Below are 10479 nucleotides of genomic sequence, written 5' to 3' on the forward strand. Positions count from 1 at the left end.
GTGGCATATACTCTTTTGTTGTTCTAAGGCCTGTCACCCCTCGTCTCTTCCTTCACTTGCCTATAGATTCTGTAATACTATCATCTTTTGATCTACCGTTCTCATCTTTGTATCATATCTTACTCATAGTGCTTCATAAACTCTTTTCTTATTTCTCACTAACATTTATGCCTATTACTTTATTCTGAAAACTCAAAGAAGATATCCTTTTGTTTTTAGCTCCCCTTTGCTCATCCATTGGCTCTTCGGGTTGCCAAGCATTCTCGTTCTACTAGGGATGGGAGCCATACTAAGTTAATATTTATCCTTCAAGTCTTCCAGTTCCTATCTTTGTAGTACTCATATCTAGCTGTACTATTTTATAGTGTACCATCTGGGTGTCTCATAAAGAAATCTATTAGCACATTTGCAATATCCTTCGGAAATGCCAACTGACGCAAACAATTCATCCATCATATCTTCTACTTCTGTTAACCCCCATAGGGCATATCTGGAATGGGTGCGACCAATTGTATATACCTCTGTTACTATTGAATATAACTCAAAAAGCTTATATTCCTCTACCTCAATTATAAACGTTGTTAACCTTTATTAATTGGGCGCCTTGTACCCTTCTTCATCTTGCTTCTTTTGCTTGTTGAAACTTGTATTTATCTTCTTAATCTCTCATTGTCTTTCACCATAAAGATGGATAAACATTCTTGCATTAAGGCTTCTTATCAAGAAACTTACACCTTTCAGTTCACCCATGATCTACTAAACACCTCACATTTACTTATCGCAGGCATCATACAAAAATCCAATTCCTCTGAGTCAGCTCTTATACAACTATCTCTCTTTCCAATCTTCTTTCCGGATGTAGGTATTGTCTTATAACGAATAAAATAGAATTTCAGAATTTGAATTGTTATAAGTGAACTCTACCACACGATCTAGAGTAAGAAGAAAAAGTGACAGTCTTAAATGCCTTGTAGCTTCCTGCTTATAAGTGTGGTGCACGACACACCCATAAACAAGCCTCTACTATACACGACTTGTAGACTCCCTAGGAAAGAACTGCACTAATATCACTTTTGTCATGACCCAAACCGATGGGCCGCGAAGGGCACCTGGTACCTTGCTCAACCGAGTACCTACGTAACATATCTTTCATATTATTCCATCATAGGTAAATGAACCGGAGTAAAGCATGAGGGAATACAAATTTATACATATGAAGTACATGCCTATAAGACCAAAATAATCACTCGTGTACTAAACATAGGCCGACAAGGACATACAATCTTTTACGTACATGACATCTATCTACAAGCCTCTAAGAACACATAATTTTCGTAAAGGTCGGGACAGAGTCCCGCCATACCAAACAATACACATCTAAACCATACTAACCAAACAAGCAACTCCGAAGCAAATGGAGTGCACCAACATCTTCCGCTGAGATGATAGCCTACTTGGAGGGCTCTCGACCTGTCTATCAGGACCTGCAGGCATGAAATGCAGTGTCCCCAGGCGAAAAGGGACGTCAGTACAAATAATATAGTGAGTACGTAAGGCACATAAATAAGTACATAACAAACATGTAGGAAATATAGAGTAATTGACTTAACCTATAAGTCTGGAAAACTTTGTAAATCATAAAATACTTATAGTGTCATACATATGCTTATGAATGTCATGTCATGCATAGGTACATGTTTCATAACATCATCAGCCTCTGAGGGCATCCCATCATATCATCTTGGCCACTATGGGCAAAATCATCAACATATACCAGCTGATCAGGTGGTGGTGCATATATAACGCCATAACCTTTCCCATATCCCATATATATATATATACGCATACATATATACGCGTATATATCACCATCTGGTCATGGGTCAATGTACATTAATGCAATGCATGAAAAGTACGTTAATAAAATCTCTCGGAATGTCATACGATCATTATGCCTTTGAATAATATCATGAAGCAAACTTTTTCAACTTACGTATTTTCTGAGACCCATGAACAGATGATAGAATAATATGACACATGGAAATTCAAGAACATAGATATCTCTAATACTTATATGAATAGAGTCATTTATGGGATTTGTACATTTGCACGTTTCGTTTGTGTCGTTTAGATCATGCCAAAAGAAAGAAGGATAGCCTTAACATACCTGGAGTAGGGGAAAATTCGTATAATATTTCTTGGAAATGATTGCACCATACTCCATTAGCACCGTAAAAATCTTTACGTTGGAAGCCTTCACGAACTGAATTTATCTTCTGTTCCTAACATATTCTAGACTAAGAAAAATGGTATAAGTTTCTTGTTCTTTGGATATGAACGTCCAAAATGAAAATAGGAAACAAGACTTTTTCTAAGTTCTGATTGTTCTCTAATGTAAAGGATGGAACAAAGGCTTGTATTAAGCTTACCTATTAAGTTTCAATTTCTCTTAGTTAGCCACCTAGGTTAATATGACCCTTAGTCATATATTTGGCTAGCTTAATGGCTTCCACGATTTTGTTTGGGGGGGGGGGATGGGGAGGGACAGATTAATCTTATCCAAATATATCCCCAATTAACTAGATAATGTCCAGTTACCTGGTAATTAATCAATTACCCGCAAAATTGAGAATTATTCACACTTCATTAAAATATTACTCACTTTTGGAATACCTTATACATCTTACTATTATGGTCATATGGTACCTTGTATGATACTAGTCTATAAATACCGGATATTTTAGCTCGGGCTGTATTTTACCTCAAAATGCCAAACTTGGAAAAAATTCATTTTCTTTGACTTGCTCCCCCTTTCACCTTCACGAATTTACTAATCACTTGTGAAATAGCATAATTCTTATAATCTCCAAATAATCTTTTACTAGGACTGATGTCAATTACCTTACGACAAATTTAACGTACAATACTTTAGGGTGCAAGATCGTCGTAACTTAATACTGCAAAGCGTAACATCACCGTAATGTAATACTGATGGGTGTAATACTGTCGTAACTTAATACTGCGAAGCGTAACATCATCTAAATGTAATACGGCAAGGCGTAACATCATCGTAATATAATACTGCAGGACGTAACATCATCGTAATATATTACTGCAGAGGGTAACATCATTGTAATATATTACTGTAGAGCATAACATCAGCGTAATACTGCGGGGCGTAACACTAGGATCCTCGGAATTCGGTTTAAGGCATATATCTATGTTCCATATTTTATTACGGACCCACCAGGACCATCAAAACACGTGTCCGGGTGTGTTTACTCAAAACATTGACTGAAGTGAACAAAAATTATCTTTTAAGGCAAACATTATTATTTTCATCAACTTTCAACATAAAATCTTTCCGTAAATATGCCCAGAATACGCACGTAAATTGAAGAGGGTAAAAATGGTATTTTAAGGCTAAAGAACATAGAATCGAGTTCTAAAACATAAGATAACCTTTTGGGTCATCACATTCTCCACCTGTAAACCAACCGTTCTTCCTCGAATAGACATAGAAAAGTACCTGAACTGGTGAATAAGTGGGTATATCTACTCCGCACGTCCGACTCGGACTCCCAAGTAGCTCCCTACCTCTCCACTACACTCGAACTGAAGGATAACTCTTTAATCTCAACTGACGAACCTGCCGGGCTAGAATAGCCATTGGCTCCTCCTTATAAGTCAAATCCTTATCCAACTGGTCATAGTTGAAATCTAACACGTGGGATGGGTCACCATGATACTTCTGGAGCATCGACACGAGGAATACTGGATGAACTACTGATAACCCTAGAGAAAACACAAGTCTATAAGCCACCTCTCCCATTCTCTCGAGAATCCCAAAAGGCCCGATATACCTAGGGCTCAACTTGCCCTTATTCCCAAACCTCATGACACCCATCATGGGTGACACCTGAAGCAACACCCTCTCACCGACCATGAATGCCACATCACAAACTCTACAGTCGTCATAACTCTTTTACCTGGACTGAGCTATGCAAAGTCGATCCTACATAACCTTGACCTTGTCCAAGGCCTCATCTACTAGATCAGTACCCAACAATCGAGCCTCCCCCATCTCAAACCACCCAATTGGCGACCTACACCGTCTACCATATAATGCCTCAAAGAGAGCCATCTGAATGCCCGACTGGTAGCTGTTGGTTTAGGAGAACTATGAAAGGGGCAAGAACTCATCCCACGATCCTCTGTAGTCTATAACACAAGCGCAGAGCATATCCTCCAAGATCTGAATAGTACGTTCGGACTGCCCGTCCATATGAGGATGAAATGCGGTGCTCGACTCGACCCGCGTACCCAACTCATGTTGCACTACCCTCCAGAAGTGCGAGGTGAACTACATATCTCAATCAGAAATGATAGATACGAGCACACCGTGAAGACGAACGATCTCACGAATATAAATCTCTACCAACCGCTCCAATAAATAGGTAATTGCCACAGGAATGAAGTGTGCTGACTTAGTCAGCCTATCCACAATTACCCAAATGACATCAAAGTTCCTCTAAGTCCGTGGGAGTCCAAGAACAAAGTCCATAGTTATACGCTCCCACTTCCACTTAGGAATCTCTATCTGCTGAAGCAAACCATCGGGTCTTTGATACTCGTACTTCACCTGCTGACAATTTAGGCACCGAGCTACGTAAGAAAATATATTTATCTTCATCCTCCTCCACAATAATGCTTCCACAGGTCTTGGTACATCTTGGTGGCGTCCGGGTGAATAGAATACCGAGAATTATGAGCCTCCTTAAGAATCAACTCATGAAGCCCATCTACATTAGGCACATATACATGACCCTGCATTCTCAAAACTCTGTCTTCTCTGATAGTAACCTGCTTAGCACCACCGTGCCACACTCTGTCCCTAAGGACCAACAAATGAGGGTCATCATACTGCTGATCTCTGATACGCCCAAACAAGGAAGACCGAGCGAATGTACAAGCTAGAACACGACTGGGCTCTGAAATATCCAACCACACCAACTAATTGGCCAAGGTTTGAACATCTGATGTTAGTAGACTCTCACCAACTGGAATGAATGCAAGGCTTCCCATACTCGCTGCCTTCCTACTCAATGTGTCGGCCACTATATTGGCCTTCCCGGGATGATACAAGATGGTGATATCATAGTCTTTCAATAGCTCTAACTACCTCTTATACCTCAAATTCAGATCATTTTGGTTGAACAAATACTGAAGGCTACGATGATCCGTAAAAGCCTCACATAATACGCCATAAAAATAGTGCCTCCAAATCTTCAGTGAATGAACAATGGTTGCCAACTCTAAATCATAGACATGGTAATTCTTCTCATGAACCTTCAACTACCGAGACACATATTCAATCGCCTTGCCCTCCTACATCAATATTTCTCTACGCCCAACACAGAAGGCATCACAATATACCGTATAAGATCCTGAACCTGATGGTAACGCCAACACCGGCACTGTAGTCAAAGCTGTCTTGAGCTTATGAAAGCTCGTCTCACACTCATCCAACCATCTGAATTGGGCAGCCTTCTAGGTTAACCTGGTCAACGGGGCTGCTATAGATGAAAACCCCTCCACAAATCGACCATAATACCCGCCAAACCAAAGAAGCTCCTGATCTTCGTGGCTGAAGTGGGTCTAGGCCAGTTCTTGACTGCCTCAATCTTCTTAGGATCTACCTGAATGCCCTCTCCTAATACAACGTGGCCTAAGAAAGTGACTGAATCCAACCAAAACTCGCACTTCAAAATTTATCATACAACTGACTGTCCCTTAGAGTCTTGAGCACTATCCTAAGGTGCTGCTCATGCTCCTCCCAACTGTGGTATTATATCAAGATGTCATCAATAAACACAATCACAAAGAAATCCAAATAACGCTTGAACACTCAGTTCATCAAATCCATAAATGCTACTGGGCATTGGTCAATCCAAAGGACATCACCAGAAACTCATAGTGCTCATACCGCATCCGAAAAGTTGTCTTAGCGACATCAGATGCCCTAATCCCCAACTGATGGTAGCCAGATCTCAAATCAATCTTCAAAAACACCTTGGCACCCTAAAGCTGACCAAATAAATCATCAATCCTTGACAACATATACTTGTTCTTGATGGTTACTTTTTTCAACTGCCGATAATCTATATACATCCTCATAGACCCATCCTTCTTCTTCATAAACAAAACTGGTGCACCCCAGGGCGAGACACTAGGTCTAATAAAGCCCTTATCAAGCAAATCCAACAACTGTTCCATCAACTCTTTCAACTCTGGTGGGTCTATCCAGTATGGCAGAATGGAAATAGGCTGAGTCCCCGGAGCCAATTCAATACAAAAGTCAATATCCCTGTCAGGCAGCATCCCCGGCAGGTCTGTAGGAAATATCTCTAAAAACTCACGAACAACAGGCACATCATCCATAGAAGGAACCTCAGCACTAGAATCACGAACATAAGCCAAAGAGTCAAAACACCCCTTCTCGACCATACATCGAACCTTCATATAAGAAATAACCCTACTGGTAGAATGGCCATGAGTCCCTCTCCACTCTAATCGAGGCAACCCCTACAAGGCTAATGTCACTGTCTTGGCGTGATAGTCCAAAATAGCATGATAAGGTGACAGCCAATCCATACCCAATATAACATTGAAATCCACCATATCTAAGAGTAGAAGGTCTACACTGGTCTCAAGACTCCCAACAGTGACCACACACGAACGATATACACGATCTACAATAATAGCATCCCCTACAGGTGTGGACACATATACTGGGGAACTCAAAGAATCACGAGGCACAACCAAATATGAAGAAAACTAAGATGACACATAGGAGTAAGTAGACCTCGGATCAAATAGAACTGAAGTATCTCTACTGCAAATTGAAATAGTACCTGTAATGATAGCATCCGATGACTCAGCCTCAGGCCTGGCTAGAAAACAATAATATCGGGGTTATGCCCTACCACTTTGAACCATATCCCTAGGACGATCTCTAGTTGGCGGGCCTCCACCTCTAACGGCTTGACCTCCACATCTAACAGTCTAGCTCCTACATCTAGCCACCTGACCCCTACCTCCTGCTGGCTGAGCAGGCGGTCCAGCAACTGGTGTCGGAACCATGGCATGAGAACCCTGATGCTATGGCTGAACACCAATAATCTCAGACATGTCCTCCGAATATGCATAAAACCAATAAACTCGAAACATTCATCCTTATACTGTGGTTGTATAAACTGAGACTAACCTGCGCAAGCCGGCTGACCATGATAATAACTCTAAATAAGAGGTACACTGATATGAGCTGGTGGTGCACTATATGCTGGCTGCTTAGAAGGAGGCACAAAAGAATCACGACTCCCTAAAGCACTATAGGAGGACTGAAGTGCTGAATAGAACGGCTTGAGAGGATAGACTCTGCTAAAAGTACCTCTACCTCCAGATAAGGCGCTGTTGAATCCACTAGAATGACGAGGTCTCTTATCTGACCCCTGACCTCCCTATCCAAGAACCATCTCGACTTGTCTGGCGACATTGGCCCCATCTTGGAAAGAAATCTCGCTCTCAGTATTCTTAGCCATCTGGAATCTAATAGGCTAAGAAAGTCCCTCAATAAACCTTCTTACCCCCTCTCCCTCAGTAGGAAGCAGAAGAATAGCATGATGGGCCAAATATACAAAATGAGTCTCATACTGAGTAATAGTCATGCTGCCCTGCTCGAGATGCTCGAACTGAAGGTGGCGCTTCTCCTTCAAGGTGATAGGCAGAAACTTCTCTAAGAAGAGATGAGATAAATAGTCCAAAGTAAGAGCAGGAGACCCAACTGGTCTGGTCAACAAATATTCCCTCCACAATTTCTTGGCAGAACCAATCATCTAACAAGCAGCAAAGTCAACTCCATTGGTCTCTAATATACCCATGTTCTGAAGAACCTCATGACAGCTATCAAGATACTCCTTGGGATCCTCTAAAGTAGCACCTCTGAAATGGACTCGAAAGAGCTTGGTAAGCCTATTCAATCTCCAAAATGCCTCAAAAGACATAGTTGACCCCTCACCGGGTTGTGCCGCAGCAACCGGATGAACTACTTTGACTGGATAAGCTGCTGGAGTATGAAACTGGGAAGCCATCTGCTCTGGAGTGTGAGTAGCAGGAGTCTGAGCTCCTCCTCCAGCCTAAGAGACGACTGGTGCCATGGGGAATGCGCTAGTCTGGGCCACACATTCCATAAGGCCCGCCAATCAGAACAAAGCATCCTGAAGCACTGGGGTGGTAATAAACACCTCTAGGACCTGAGTTTGTCCGACAGGAATAGTCTGAGCTGGAACCTCCTCATCCAACTCTACCTGAGCTTCTACAGCTATGCTACCGCTCGAGCTCTGGGTTGTGCCCTGCCCCTACCTCGGCCTCTGGCACGGCCTCGGCCTCTACCTCTGCCCCTCGTAGGAGCTGTTGCTGGAGGCTTTGGCTGCTGCTCAACTGAAGAAGCGGTGCACGTTCTCTCCATCTGCGAGATAATAAGAACAGGAGAGTTCAATCAGTATTTAGAAAACAAAATCCGCACGACAGAGTTGAATAAAAGTAAAATTTTGTTCCTAAACTTCATAGCCTCTGGGAGATAAGTACAGACATTTCCGTACCAATCCTCCAGACTCTACTAAGTTTGATCGTGACTTGTGAGACCTATGTAACCTAGTGATCTGATACCAACTTGTCATGACCTAGAATTTCCACTGTCGGGATCGTGATGGCGCCTGATATTTCACTTGCTAGGCAAGCCAATGTTAGAACATTTTTACCTTATTTTAACAACTTAAACAATATCATTAATAACAAACTAAATAACAGATATATTCTATGTAAAAATGCGGAAATTAAACAGCCAATCATTTTTTACAATTTCCTGAATCTGGTGTCGCGCCCCCTTTTTCTCGTGAAATTAAGTTTCAACATTTCTGGGACAACTTCTTTCCATAAGGGTAGGGAATTGGAATTGACAGAGTCGCCACCTAATGGATTTAAGGTGCGTTAGGTCACCTAGAGCAATTAACTCAAATAACCGATGTACATCACGAGAGATCGGGTAAGGGCTCGAAATTACCTAGAGGGGAAGGTGTTAGGCACCCCTCGAGGTCCACAACGGTGGGTTCCCGCCAAACTTAAATTAAGCGATTTAGTCTTAAAAGGGAAGAAAACAATTTGGACAAATACAATATGCAATTTATTTTTTTACACAGGAGTATAGGGGTGGTCCTAAGTTTTTTAGCCTATAGAATCATTCCATGCAATGCTTTGCAACTCCCTCAAGTTGGGGTTTTACTCATAGCATTAGCGCATGGGCTATCATTTCCTTTACTACACAATTACTATCTTCAAGTTGTTACTTAAGCGCACTAATTGATTTTAAATCGTACCCTATGCGTGCATCACCCATCCCTTATCTATGGTCTTGGAGGTATTAGGACCTCTATTCGGGATGGTTCTAGACCAATATATGTTACTTAAAAATGTGAAATATAGGCGACACACAAAAAAAGCAAATAGGACTTTCAGATAAAGAGCAAGTATAGGCTCATATTAACCTCCACACATCAGCAACATAGCATGCAATTGAACCAACAAACTTATTAATTTAGAAATCCTATAGGTAGGATATCTATGAAAGAAAACAGGGTATAAAGTCAGTTTTATTAAGGCTAGCATCAAGACCTATTTGTTTGCCTACTGATTTTATCCAACATGGATCTGGGATTTCAAGCAGTAGTGTGTCACAATTTTAAACCCATAATCATTAACAAGTTCTATGGATTTATCGCCTAAATGATTTACAAGAGCGCTTGAATTCAGAATAGACTAAAAGGATCCTATAGGCATGATTTCCGCGAGTTTGCACTGATTTTAATTCATAAAGACGGTTTTATTCCTTTTAGATCCTATAGGCATGCTTTCTAATTGCTGAATTTGACTTAAACTCCTATAGGCATGATTTCTATTTACTGACTTGATTTAAACTACTACAGGCAGGATATCTACGTTTCAGAACCGATTTCACCCGATAGGCATGATATCTATTAGGTTTAAATCATATAAGCATGATTTCTAGGTTTGAAACCGATTTTTATTTCCTATAGGAATTATATCTATTAATTGTATTTAGACAGAAATTAACAGGTTGCTAGGAAGTATATTTGACGCAAACAAGGTCCTATAGGCATGGTCACTAATGCGCATTGAGTTGAAAAATATGTGTAGATCCTATGAACAAGATTTCTAATAAAACGTGAAGTCCTATAAGCAGGGTTTCTAGCATGAAAATGATCATGAAAAAAATCCTATATGAAGGATCTCTAAACACAATATAGTACCCATATAACTCAATCAACATAGCTAATTCCTATAGGCATGATTTCTACCCAATTTTAACAAAAGATATAAGAATAGACCCTCAACTTTTACAAT

This window comes from Nicotiana sylvestris, chromosome 8 (genome assembly GCF_000393655.2).
Source record: "Nicotiana sylvestris chromosome 8, ASM39365v2, whole genome shotgun sequence".
In the NCBI taxonomy this organism is placed as follows: Eukaryota; Viridiplantae; Streptophyta; class Magnoliopsida; order Solanales; family Solanaceae; genus Nicotiana; species Nicotiana sylvestris.